This window comes from Haematobia irritans, chromosome 4 (assembly GCF_050003625.1).
Source record: "Haematobia irritans isolate KBUSLIRL chromosome 4, ASM5000362v1, whole genome shotgun sequence".
Taxonomy (NCBI): domain Eukaryota; kingdom Metazoa; phylum Arthropoda; class Insecta; order Diptera; family Muscidae; genus Haematobia; species Haematobia irritans.
The window spans coordinates 59,594,394-59,609,054 of NC_134400.1; the positions used below are offsets into that span (position 1 = coordinate 59,594,394).

Below are 14,661 nucleotides of genomic sequence, written 5' to 3' on the forward strand. Positions count from 1 at the left end.
TCAGCCTGAAAAACACTACAGTGATTCAACTACGTTAGGCACATCGGGCATTATTTTGAGGACCGAACTATGACCGTACATTTTTTCCGACCACAGCGATAGCTCGCGCAACCGCACATCCGTTGTTGCAGCTGACTGTTTGGCCAAAAATGTCTAAAGGCAATAGATGCAGCATGACCTTAAGGGAATCTGTTCCTGTCTCACTGAATGAGATACACAAGCACGCCATACGCTGAACTTTATCTAAACCTGTCGTTTGCTGAAGTGCCGGCCACCAGACTACAACACCATATAGCATTATAGGTCTAACCAATGCACAATTTTCGGTTTTAGTCTCAACTTTTTTTCCTATTGCCTTTTTGCACAGGTACAAAGCTACCGTGGCTTTTCTCGCTCTTTCTTCAATATTTAACCTAAAGTTCAGTTTCCTGTCCAGAATAACGCCAAGGTATTTTGCACACTCACCAAAGGGAATTTCAATACCTCCTAAGGATATGGGCTTAACCGTGGGAGTTTTGCGATCTTTGTACATGACTAATTCTGTCTTTGCAGGATTTACTCCAAGACCATTCTCTTTCGCCCATTTCTGAGTCATCCGGAGAGCTCTCTGTATAATATCTCTGATTGTGGATGGGAATTTTCCCCTGACTGCTAGAGCCACATCGTCTGCATGTGCCACCACTTTTATCATTTCTTTTTCTAGGGAAACCAGAAGGTTGTTTATAGCAACATTCCAAAGAAGAGGTGATAGAACTCCTCCTTGGGGAGTGCCTCTGTTCACATACCTTTGCATGTTTGCTTGTCCTAGTGTGGCCGAAATACATCTCCTCATTAGCAGTTCGTCTAGCAGCCTAAGTATACCTGGACCAACATTCAGAGTTGCCAGTCCATTTAATATAGAGCTCGGATGGACGTTATTGAATGCTCCCTCGATGTCTATAAACGCCACTATTGTGTATTCATTGACAGATAGTGAGCTTTCAATAAAGCTGACTAGTTCATGAAATGCGGTCTCAGTAGACCTGCCCTTCGAGTATGTATGCTGTCATTTCGAGAGCAAACTTGAATCGACGCTAGTTCTAAGATAAATGTCTATCATCCTCTCCAGAGTCTTAAGTAGGTATGAGAATAAGATGATTGGTCGGAAATCCTTCGCACTCGAGTGAGAGGTTTTTCCCGCTTTAGGTATGAAAACGACTTTTGTTTCCCTTTACTTTTCTGTAATATATGCTAAGTTTATACAGCCTTGTAATTCCATCAGGTCCGGGGGATTGGAATGGCCCAAAGCTATTTAACGCCCATTTTATTCTAGATTCCGATACAATTTCCTCGATAGGAAATGACTGCTGAGCCACTGTGGCACCGCCAGAAGAGGGTTTCCAGGAAAATGTGAATCCAATAGTACCTCCAGCGTCTCCTCACTGGACGTTGTCCAATTGCCCTCCGATGTTTTAATGAAGCCTGGAGCGGAGTTAGTGGATGCTAGTACCTTCCGTAGTCTGGAAGCCTCGGACGTATTCTCAATACTGCTGCAGTAAACATTCCAAGAGTTATGATGAGCATTTCTCATTTCTCGCTTAAATCCTCTCAGGTTCTTCTTGTAAGCGTCCGTGAAACTTTTTTCGCACCACTGAGCAGACACCACACATCGCGTTCTCAATTTCCCCCCATTTTTGCTTTGGAACCATACTGTCCAATGCTCTTTTATTAATGATAGCAATCACAAGGCTGTCTTGCAACTGAGGCAAACGATCTTTGATCCCGTTTAGAGGATGGCAGTTCATCCGGTGATCGTTCCCTTTTTCCAGCTTCAAGAATTCCTTGAGCCCATGTTAAGGAATAGCTTTGCTTAGCCGACAACGTGCTTGAGTCGACAGATCCTAATTTCTTTAGGATAAACAAAGAATTTCTGCGTTCTTTGAATCTCTTTTGTGAGGGATTACCTCCTTTTGATGTCGTTACCTTAGAAAAATTTTAGTTTTTCACTGTACTTTAAAAAAGTCGGTTACAGGGGAGGCTCACTCCTCGACCAAATATCGAAAAATAAAGTAGCTGTTCCCCCTTCAACCTTCCCTGAAAATTTCGAGCAAATCGGATAATTTTGTTCCAATTTTCAAAAGGTCGGGCGGAGGTCTCCGTTTTCCTCCAAATATTACAAAATCGTAACCTCACGCCGTGTTCCCTGTAAATCTCAAGTAAATGAGAGAATTTTTGTTTTTTACTGTACCTTAAACAAAAATCGTATCAAGGAGCGGTCCACCTCCGCGACTAAATATCGAAAAATAAAGTAGCCGGTCTTTGTCTAGACATCAACCCTAATCGGAAATCTTTGGCCCAATTTTGAAAAGGTCGGGCAAGGGGGATGTCCCCCTCCCCCAACAGATATCAAAAAATGAGGTACCCTATTTTCACCACATGATTACCCTAAACGTTCTCCGAAAAATTTTCATGTGAAAAAATAAAATTATTTTATAACCAAAGCAACTGCGATGAATTGAATTATAAATTTTTGTATTGTGCGCTGTATGTAAAAATAGATTTTTCCGCTTTTGCGTTGAAACTTTTCTTGAATTTTCTTTGCTATAAACCTCACAGAGCCCGAGTCCTTTCCAACGAATGCCAAACCGTGGAAGTTGGTTCGTGCGTTCTGGAGTTAAAACGTCAGGAAGGAAAACCCGAAGTATTTTTATATATTAGATATACGGCATCACCGTGGAAATCGGCTCGTTCGTTCTGGAGTTGCATCAGAGATGGCACTGTACATAAAACAAGATTTTCCCGCTTTTCCGTTGAAACTTTTCTTGAATTTTCTTTGCTATAAACCTTACGGAGCCCGAGGCCTTTCCAACGAATGCCGTGGAATACCGTGGAAATCGGTGCGTGCCTCCTGGAGTTAAAGGGACAGCGAGGAAAATCCGACTTATTTTTATATATTAGATATACGGCATCATGAATGGTATTACGATGATCTACAGGGGGAGCAAAACCCCCTAAGGATATGGGCTTAACCGTGGGAGTTTTGCGATCTTTTCGGTACATGACTAGTTCTGTCAAGACCATTCTCTTTCGCCCATTTCTCAGACATCCGGAGAGCTCTCTGTATAATTTCTCTTATTGGGGATGGGAATTTTCCCCTGACTTCTAGAGCCCCATCATCTGCGTAAGTCACCAGTTTCATCCTTTCTTTTTCTGGGGAAACCAGAGGGTTGTTTATAGCAATATTTCAAAAAAGAGGTGATAGAACTCCTTCTTGGAAGTTTTCATTAAAGCTGACTAATTCATGCAATGCGGTCTCAGTAGACCTGCGCTTCGAGTATGCATACTGTCGTTTCGAGAGCAACCTTGAATAGACCCTAGTTCTAAGATAATCATCCTCTACAGAGGATGATAGGTAATTATACGATGCAACACAATATAGGAAAATCATGAATTTAACTGGACGAAAAAAATCTTTGGCGCCAAATTATTGTCATTTTTACTATAGTTTAGTTCATTTCTCGTAAATAATAGTTCACTTTTTTCGGTGTAGAAGTCGGATGCTTAACTTGCAGCCTATTTCTGATATCCGAACGAACGGTAGTCACTCACTTTAGTCTAGATTTGGGTTTCTCTAACTTCCTTTCGTTCGTTCGCATGGCTTACGTTACTATCAAATGCTACCATTACCAGATCTCAATTATTTCAATTTCCTGAAAAGGGCCATAAAATTCAATTTTCCATAAAATTCAATCTGGCATCGCCGTTCATTTGGCAAATTTTTCCCGCCTCTGATATTTGGTTTAGCTCAATAATTTTTTTTAACAAATTAGTCCGCGTAGAGAGACAGGGATTTGTATTTCCATATTTCTACAATAATTACAGTTCAGTTCTCGTTTTAATGAGTGTTTTATTCGAAATGTATGTGTTTGTTCGTGTTAGACTTTCCTTTAAACGGTCTCTATAGCGGTTATAAAGAAAAAGTAGAACAATATAAATCACCTTTATCACATATTTCCATTAAAAGCTTTCAGCAATTTATCAATTATTATGATTTTCCTTATTTATAAATGCCTTTTTTTTTCACAAAACGAAATGTTTTAACAAAGTGAGTGGTTTTGACATTTCAGTTCGACAAAATGCGAACGAATCGAGTTAGAAAAACCAAATTTTAGACATTACGTTACGTCTTCGTTCGCATTAACTTTCGTTTCGAGTTTCGTTTAGATACCTCGTAGAGAAACGAAAATAGATACCTCGTAGAGAAACGAATTCGTTTTGTATGTGAACGAAGACTAGACTTCAGATAGCAGAAATAGATTGTTAATCTTAAACGATTATGGGAAAGTAAGAAATTGCGGTGCGTAGAATATGACTATACAGGTAGAAAAAGTTTCGTTAATAGTATGAATGCTTACGATGTATTAACGAAATTCTTCATTTAAAGTCAGCCAACGTAGCATTTCATGATAGCAACGTAATTTTACGTTATATTTACGAACCTAATTATGGAATACATTTCGTAGCATTAACGACTAATTACGTTACTATAACGTAGCCTTTTCATTGTATTAACTAAAATAATTCGTTGTAAAATTTGTCATTAAATGAACCCATTGTCTGAATGAAAGACGTAGGTTGTATCAACGAAAACAAACGTTTTATTAATGAAACCTAACGAATTATTGAATTTAAGTTTATTCATAAGTAGTGTATTATTTTTTGAGATCTTCGAAAAATAATTCAAACATAGTGGGATAAAATATTTATTGATAAATTAAGCAATTTCATATTATTTCAGTCAAAGTTTGGCTATTTTCTATTAAAATTTGAGAAATTTTAACCATGTAACATAGTTGTACGATTCCATTCACAGAACACTTCACTGCGCATTATTTTATTTTATTGACAAATTATTTATTTACATACATAAATGTGTACAATAAAAATGTGTGTTTGGAGTTTCTATTATTTTTTATTTCCAGAATTTGCAAAGTAGTTCCTATACTCGTACTCATTATAATACCAAATATTATATTGTTTTGGTATTCTTTTTGTCTCCGATTGGTCTATAATTTAACAGAATATTTCAACATGTGGACATTTCGAAAGGAATTGCTACTAAAAGTAGCCTTCCCAAACTCCTTAATAAATCTTTTTATGCCTGAAGTCTACAAAGGCAAAAGAAGAATATAAACCTGCACACAGGTAATATTTAACAAAATTAACTTTTAATTAAACAAAACTAAGTTCTAATTATTCTGTTTACTTTCAGAAAAATTAGTACAGCCTACAGATTGCTGATTTATTGGAAATTTAGGCGTATCTACATATTAGAAGGACCTACATGATGACAGCCAGTGACATAGCATAATATCACAGAGACGCCCCGTCGAGCGGATTACCAGCACAAGACCCACAACTTCAAAGGACTACCCGAAGCAGAAGAAGGAAAGCCAAATTTTCTAGAACACTCCGCCTATCCTATCGCTTGCAGCTGCAGTTGAAGTTGACATCGAATTGGGAAATCAGCGCATTTTCACTCATTTCTTCGTAATGCAGGATGCGTCAGAGGATGTCATACTCAGCCAGGACTTTTTACGAAACATTGGCCATGGCTGGGGTGTCCTGTGCCAATGTCACCACCGAGAATACCAGACATCCGATGGTAGAGCCTCGAGAACGAGTGACATGTCATGCCCTTGTGAGATCAAACGTCGCTAGGTTCGTTTTTGAATCCACGTGAATTACTAGTTTGTTATTATACCCACACACAAAAAATTATCACCAAAATTTTTTCAATTAAACACTTAATTGAATTTGGAAACGGATTCAATTAATATGTTAATTGATTCAATTAATTATTTAATCAAATCCGAATAAAATCCAATTAAAAAAATGATTGATATTTGTTACGTTTCCAATTAAAATATTAATTGATTCAATCAATTTGTTAATCAATTCGGAAATAATTTTCGATTACAAACGTGATTGATTTTTTTTTCCGTTTCCAATTACATATGTGATTGATCCAATCACTTTTGTGATTGAAATTGAATAATTTTGAGCAATGGAAAGAGCGAAAAGAGAACAAGAGAATGGGTATTTATTCAACAATGTATGATGGAGAGATCAGTCTGTGGAAGTAACTCGTAACGAACGGTTGGGTTTTTGTTTTTCGCGTAAATTGAAAAACATGATTGGCGACATTCTGCCTGCTGCATTCAAAATGTGTGCATAAATATTTTGAACGGAACAACAAATCATAGCAAAGGGTTGAAATCAAAGACCATAGAAAAAGAAGACATGAATTGGGCTTTGATAGTGTTAGTGCTAAGAACCAGAGATTAGCAGTTACACCCTCTAACATAATTTAGTAACATAGAATAGTATGAAGTTATTTTACCTATCCACCCTTTGGTTCATTTGCTTCATTCTTTAAAACTTATTTTCTTTTTCGCATAATCAAATTTCATCCACATAATTTCAAGAAACTGCTAATTTCGCGTTTCCCAGACTCTTTTCCAAATTTGCCAATTTAGCGTTTCCCACACTTCGGTTGGAAACGCGTGTATGTAACATGATTCCAATGCATAGGTGAGAATAATAAATGTGCCACCTATGCATTTACGAAATGGGAAGTCTCTGTCAACAGCTAATAAAATAGAAAGGTAGACTTAAGTAAATTCAGTGTAAGAACTCAATTCAATAAAGACACTTCTTTACTATAGTAAAGAAGACAAAATTAAAACGAACTTGTGTTTTTTTTTATATAAAGAAATCGCAGTTCCGTATTTGGCGCAGTCGGTAGGATACCCGGGTATCCTTTTTAAGAACGAAAATCGAAAAAAGAATACTGGGATATCTCAATATCCCTAAAACGGGTACCGAAGTAAAAAAAAAAAAACAATAAAAACAGTGTTTCCGTCTGTTTCTGCATTAAGTGCAAAGTGTAAATCAAGGGCCGTGATACTGCCTTGCCCAATAAGGGAAATAAACAGGATTAAACAAAAAACAGTGTTTTTGTCCGTCGTAAATGCAAGGGTCGTGATACTACCTTGCCTGACAAGAGAAAAAAAAAATATATATAAAAACAGTGTTAATCAAAGGCCGTGATACTGCCTTGCCCAATAAGGGAAATAAACAGGATTAAACAAAAAAACAGTGTTTCTGTCCGTCGTAAATGCAAGGGTTGTGATACTACCTTGCCTGACAAGAGAAAAAAAATATATATAAAAACAGTGTTAATCAAAGGCCGTGATACTGCCTTGCCCAAAAAGGGAAATAAACAGGATAAAAAAAACAGTGTTTCTGTCCGTCGCAAGGGTCGTGATACTACCTTGCTCAAAAGAAAAAAAACATAAAACAGGTTAAATCAAAGGCCGCGATACTGCCTTACCCAATAAGGGAAATATAAAAGAAAAATAAAAAAGGAAAAACACACACTGTAAAAAAAACAGTATTTCCGTCATAAATGTGAATACCGTGATACTGTCCTGCACGACAAAAAAAAAAACCACAAAGGAAAACCAGAGCAAATTGTTAAAAGAAATTGGCTAAACACCACCCAACATATAAATTGAACAACCAGCAGCACCTTAAACTACAACAAGATCGTCACCAGGTGTCATCAGCAACAGGAAGAGGCGTCATCAGCAACAGGAAGGAAATGGCACTTTACGTAATACTACTTACACTACTTGTCGGGACGACCCACGGACAACTAATGGACATCGAAGATCTAACCGACAATCACGGATATTTGCCGATAAGACAAAATACCATTCGGACGATCGATAATTATAGGAAAATAATCCATATGATCAATATGACTCAATACGAATCGTCGATAGAGTTAATTTCGAAAAATATTCAGGAATTACAGGCGAACTCACTGACCTCTAAACCAATAGTCCATTCCCTCCAAGACAATCTCCTCATACTAAAGACAAAAATAAACAGCGTAGTTCCACACCATAGACAAACTAGAGGATTAGTCAATGTAATCGGAAAAGGTCTCAAACTTGTCACAGGCACTATGGACAGCGATGACGAATTAACAATAAACTCCGCGTTGAAGTCATTGACAAACGCGACAGACTCTAATATGAAGAAGATTAATTCTTTGGTAGAGATAAATCACTCGCTTACACAGCAGATTAACAAAATTACAACCCACATTAATTACGGACAGTCCTCTGTTGAAAAATACATAAACAAGTTCAAAGACAGCATCCAGAATAGGATCGGTAACATTGAGGACGAAGTATCGCTTCTAGAACATGTCCACCAAATCGACAATGATATCAATTTGTTAATGAATCACGTCGACGATATATGCCAAATCGTGCTTACGGGAAAACTCGGATTGGTCCCATCAAGACTCCTAACAGAACACGAATTAGACATAATAGAGGACTTTGATGCATACGACAAAACCAAAGTAATTACCGCAATATTTAAAAATTCATTTATAATAACCCTGTTGATTCCGATGTTTTCTCCAAATATTTTAACCAAGATAAAATTTGAGAGGGTACCAAATTTTGAAAACAAAAGTCTTTCCTTAACAATGAATGAAATACTTGTGGACAAGCACAGCAAGGCTTACGAAATACCTATTAAAGACAATCTAACCAAAAATTTAATAAAAATCACTGATTCATGTATTAATGATATCCTAAGAAATAACGAAGCTAGTTGTAAACTTACAGATTTTTCCAAGACCGAAATTACAGAAATCAACCAAGGTACATTGTTATTTTCCAACTTCTATAATAAAATTATAACAAATTGTAAACCTAACACTTTTAACTTTAATTTAACTGGTACATTTTTAATTACTTTCCAAAATTGTGAAATTTCCGTTAACGAAGAAACATATTCTAATAATGTATTAAAAGTAAAAGACCAAATTATTGTACGACACTTTATAACAAAAATAAAACAAAATAAGACAATAACTGATCTTAGTTTAGAAAAATTATATCTCAAACAACAGAACTATGAGAATAGCGTATCCGAAATATTTCAAAACCACTATAAATCAAATGTAATTCTTAACTCTAACTCTATCATAATTTGTTTTATCATACTTATTTTTGCAATAAAATATCTCGTAAAGTTAAGAAGACAAAGATTTCTCTCTTCGTCGGAGCCTCAGACTAACGGAGGGGGAGTTACACCCTCTAACATAATTTAGTAACATAGAATAGTATGAAGTTATTTTACCTATCCACCCTTTGGTTCATTTGCTTCATTCTTTAAAACTTATTTTCTTTTTCGCATAATCAAATTTCATCCACATAATTTCAAGAAACTGCTAATTTCGCGTTTCCCAGACTCTTTTCCAAATTTGCCAATTTAGCGTTTCCCACACTTCGGTTGGAAACGCGTGTATGTAACATGATTCCAATGCATAGGTGAGAATAATAAATGTGCCACCTATGCATTTACGAAATGGGAAGTCTCTGTCAACAGCTAATAAAATAGAAAGGTAGACTTAAGTAAATTCAGTGTAAGAACTCAATTCAATAAAGACACTTCTTTACTATAGTAAAGAAGACAAAATTAAAACGAACTTGTGTTTTTTTTTATATAAAGAAATCGCAGTTCCGTATTTATTAGCCCCATACTTGTAGGAAAAGCGCTTCGAACTTACTGGTTTGATGCAGACAATTTTTATTTTGCTATTTTCTCAAAAGTTCCTGCCAATTTCTGTGTCGTTTGCACTAAATTATTAATTAAATGTTTTATGAAGTGTTTTTGTTCTTTTAAAAGTTAAAAAAATTGCTAAAATAAGAGAATTAGGTTTTGTTACGAATGCAAAATGAAAAGAGAAACCGAAAAAAAGTTGCAACTTCTCATCGAACATGTATGGGGCTAATCTCTGGTTCTTGAGAAAAAAGAATAACAACATGCCCAATTCATGTCTTCTTCTTTAATTGTCTTTGGTTGAAATAAATAAAGTGTGCAACAACAAACGGACACGTGGTAAAGGTTTGAAAAAAATATATGACAACGCATTTGAAATTACCTGTGTTTGTGTTTTGTGGTATTGTAAAAATGGAAAACAATCTACGTTTATTGAAGGTAAAAAATTGTGAAATGTGAATACCGTTTTCAATTGAAGCCTGTTTACATTAAACGGACTAAAATAATATATTTTTTATTCATTTCTTTTAGTGACCAATTTTATTTCGTGAAATTGACCAACCAATCCCATCAACTCCATCATTTTATCAAATATATAATAATATGTTTGCAATAAAAAAGTGGGTACCGTATTGATCTTTTAAAATTATAAATTTTTTTCACTCCTAGTTTTCTTAAAACCAAGAGCGGTATGGGTTTGTTGGAAGATTCACCTTGAAGTTGCGAAGTAGCGTAGGCATTAAATTGCATTTTTGTTTTACCTGTCTTTTTCAGTTTGAACCCAAGTAGGTATATAAACTAATGAGCTGAATTATGTAATGGTAAAAAAGTTCTTTCTTTTGGATTTACAAATATGAAAAATATCCGATAATAATAAAAATATGTATTTTCCATTTATATTTTTTTCTATTTCCAGAATTTGCAAAGTATCATCAATATAATACCAAATATTACATTGCTTTCCAATTATTTTTGTCTTTGATTGGTTCAAATTTTAATAGACGATTTTAATGTGTGGAAATTTTGGAAAGGAATTGTTACTAAAATTAAATTACCGAGCTCCTTAATACACCTTTTTATGCTAAAAGACTACAACTGCAAAAGAAGATTATAAATCTGCAACCTGGAACTAAGAATTGAACTTGATATTCTATGCAGGTAATGTTTAACAAAATTAACTTTTAATTGAACAAAATTAAATTCGAATTATTCTGTTTACTTTCAGAAAAACTAATTTAGCTTACAGGCTGCTGAATTATTGGAAATCTAGGCGCATCTATATATTAGAAGGAACATGCTAACATGGTTATTATTATAAGGAAGATAATGATTTATATAATTTATTTTTTCACCCTATAGTTGTTATTGATAGTAGTTGTATTTGTAAGTTATGTTAGAACAAAACACAAATGACAAGAACCAAATTTATTTGTCTATTGCATAATTCAAAAAATAATAAAATATTAAATATGTTTTATAAGAAACACATATTTTCTTTTATTTCAAAAGAAAAAAACTAAATACGATTTTGGGTTCGCAATATATAAATTTTTTGATCGAAATTTATAGCCAATTTCAATTAATTATTTAATTGAATGAATCAAATAGTTGATTGATTTTTGTCTCGAAATTAATTAAAATTTTAATTGATTCAATTAAAACTGTGATTGAATTTTATGTTAAAAATCAATCACGTTTTTAATTGATTCAATCACACAATTAATTGATTCCGTGACAAAAGTCAATTAAATTTTTAATTAAAAATCGTGTTGGTTTTCAATCAAAATGGGTGATTGATACTATCATTTTCGTGATTGAAGACATTTCAATTAAAAAAATGATTGAATCCGCGATTTTCGTGATTGAAATCAAAAAAATTTTTTTTGTGTGCACCACCATAGAATGGTGACGGTGGTATAATAGGTTTGTCATTCCGTTTGTAACACATCGAAATATCGATTTCCGACTATATAAAGTATATATATTCTTGATCAGGGAGAAATTCTAAGACGATATGACCATGTCCGTCTGTCTGTCTGTTGTAATCACGCTACAGTCTTCAATAATGAAGCTGAAATTTTGCACAAACTCGTGTTTTGTCTGCAGGCAGGTCAAGTTCGAAGATGGGCTATTTCGGTCAAGGTTTTGATATAGTCCCCGTATAAACCGACCTCCCGATTTGGGGTCTTGGGTCTTGGAAATCGTAGTTTTTATCCAATTTGCCTCAAATTTTAAATCTAGAGGTATTTTATGACCTTTATGTGCCAAAAATTGTGAGTATCGGTCCATGTTTTGGTATAGCCCCCATATAGACCGATGTCCCGATTTTACTTCATGGGCTTATAGAATCCGTAGTTTTTATCCAATTTGCTTGAAATTGGAAATCTAGAGGTATTTTAGGACCATAAAGAGGTGTGACAAAAATTGCGAGTATCGGTCCATGTTTTGGTATAGCCCCCATATAGACCGATCTCCCGATTTTACTTCTTGGGCTTATAGAAACCGTAGTTTTTATCCAATTTGCCTGAAATTGGAAATCTAGAGGTATTTTCGGGCCATAAAGAGGTGTGCCGAAAACGGTGAGTATCGGTCCGTATTTTAGTAAAGCCCCCATAAAAATGATTTCCCGATTTAACTCCTTAGGTTTCTAGAAACCGTACACTGTTAGAAAAATATGTTTTTCATATGTTCCAATATAAACAAAATGTGTTTCGGGCACAATTTTTAAACGCAATATATTTAAGTGCAAACATGTAATGTTCCTAAACTAACACTAAATGTTTGGGACACATATATTAATATGTTAGAATATATGTAAACATCATGATGTTTACATATATTCTAACATATTAATATATGTGTCCCAAACATTTAGTGTTAGTTTAGGAACATTACATGTTTGCACTTAAATATATTGCGTTTAAAAATTGTGCCCGAAACACATTTTGTTTATATTGGAACATATGAAAAACATATTTTTCTAACAGTGTACGGTTTCTAGAAACCTAAGGAGTAAAATCGGGAAATCATTTTTATGGGGGCTTTACTAAAATACGGACCGATACTCACCGTTTTCGGCACACCTCTTTATGGCCCGAAAATACCTCTAGATTTCCAATTTCAGGCAAATTGGATAAAAACTACGGTTTCTATAAGCCCAAGAAGTAAAATCGGGAGATCGGTCTATATGGGGGCTATACCAAAACATGGACCGATACTCGCAATTTTTGTCACACCTCTTTATGGTCCTAAAATACCTCTAGATTTCCAATTTCAAGCAAATTGGATAAAAACTACGGATTCTATAAGCCCATGAAGTAAAATCGGGACATCGGTCTATATGGGGGCTATACCAAAACATGGACCGATACTCACAATTTTTGGCACATAAAGGTCATAAAATACCTCTAGATTTAAAATTTGAGGCAAATTGGATAAAAACTACGATTTCCAAGACCCAAGACCCCAAATCGGGAGGTCGGTTTATACGGGGACTATATCAAAACCTTGACCGAAATAGCCCATCTTCGAACTTGACCTGCCTGCAGACAAAACACGAGTTTGTGCAAAATTTCAGCTTCATTATTGAAGACTGTAGCGTGATTACAACAGACAGACAGACGGACATGGTCATATCGTCTTAGAATTTCTCCCTGATCAAGAATATATATACTTTATATAGTCGGAAATCGATATTTCGATGTGTTACAAACGGAATGACAAACCTATTATACCACCGTCACCATTCTATGGTGGTGCACACAAAAAAATTTTTTTTGATTTCAATCACGAAAATCGCGGATTCAATCATTTTTTTAATTGAAATGTCTTCAATCACGAAAATGATAGTATCAATCACCCATTTTGATTGAAAACCAACACGATTTTTAATTAAAAATTTAATTGACTTTTGTCACGGAATCAATTAATTGTGTGATTGAATCAATTAAAAACGTGATTGATTTTTAACATAAAATTCAATCACAGTTTTAATTGAATCAATTAAAATTTTAATTAATTTCGAGACAAAAATCAATCAACTATTTGATTCATTCAATTAAATAATTAATTGAAATTGGCTATAAATTTCGATCAAAAAATTTATATATTGCGAACCCAAAATCGTATTTAGTTTTTTTCTTTTGAAATAAAAGAAAATATGTGTTTCTTATAAAACATATTTAATATTTTATTATTTTTTGAATTATGCAATAGACAAATAAATTTGGTTCTTGTCATTTGTGTTTTGTTCTAACATAACTTACAAATACAACTACTATCAATAACAACTATAGGGTGAAAAAATAAATTATATAAATCATTATCTTCCTTATAATAATAACCATGTTAGCATGTTCCTTCTAATATATAGATGCGCCTAGATTTCCAATAATTCAGCAGCCTGTAAGCTAAATTAGTTTTTCTGAAAGTAAACAGAATAATTCGAATTTAATTTTGTTCAATTAAAAGTTAATTTTGTTAAACATTACCTGCATAGAATATCAAGTTCAATTCTTAGTTCCAGGTTGCAGATTTATAATCTTCTTTTGCAGTTGTAGTCTTTTAGCATAAAAAGGTGTATTAAGGAGCTCGGTAATTTAATTTTAGTAACAATTCCTTTCCAAAATTTCCACACATTAAAATCGTCTATTAAAATTTGAACCAATCAAAGACAAAAATAATTGGAAAGCAATGTAATATTTGGTATTATATTGATGATACTTTGCAAATTCTGGAAATAGAAAAAAATATAAATGGAAAATACATATTTTTATTATTATCGGATATTTTTCATATTTGTAAATCCAAAAGAAAGAACTTTTTTACCATTACATAATTCAGCTCATTAGTTTATATACCTACTTGGGTTCAAACTGAAAAAGACAGGTAAAACAAAAATGCAATTTAATGCCTACGCTACTTCGCAACTTCAAGGTGAATCTTCCAACAAACCCATACCGCTCTTGGTTTTAAGAAAACTAGGAGTGAAAAAAATTTATAATTTTAAAAGATCAATACGGTACCCACTTT

The 14,661-nt window shown here is 34.2% G+C and overlaps 2 long non-coding RNA genes across 2 annotated transcripts; one reads left to right on the forward strand and one right to left on the reverse strand.

Moving 5' to 3' along the window:
- The first annotated feature begins 10,546 nt into the window (after positions 1-10,546).
- LOC142237035 (uncharacterized) lies at positions 10,547-11,114 on the forward strand. The gene is made up of 2 exons (XR_012722306.1): positions 10,547-10,788; positions 10,856-11,114. It is a non-coding gene; the product is annotated as an uncharacterized LOC142237035 (long non-coding RNA).
- A 2,680-nt stretch (positions 11,115-13,794) lies between these two features.
- Positions 13,795-14,370, reverse strand: LOC142237029 (uncharacterized). The gene is made up of 2 exons (XR_012722304.1): positions 14,121-14,370; positions 13,795-14,053 (listed from the first exon to the last, which is right to left on the reverse strand). It is a non-coding gene; the product is annotated as an uncharacterized LOC142237029 (long non-coding RNA).
- Between the last annotated feature and the right edge of the window lie 291 nt (positions 14,371-14,661).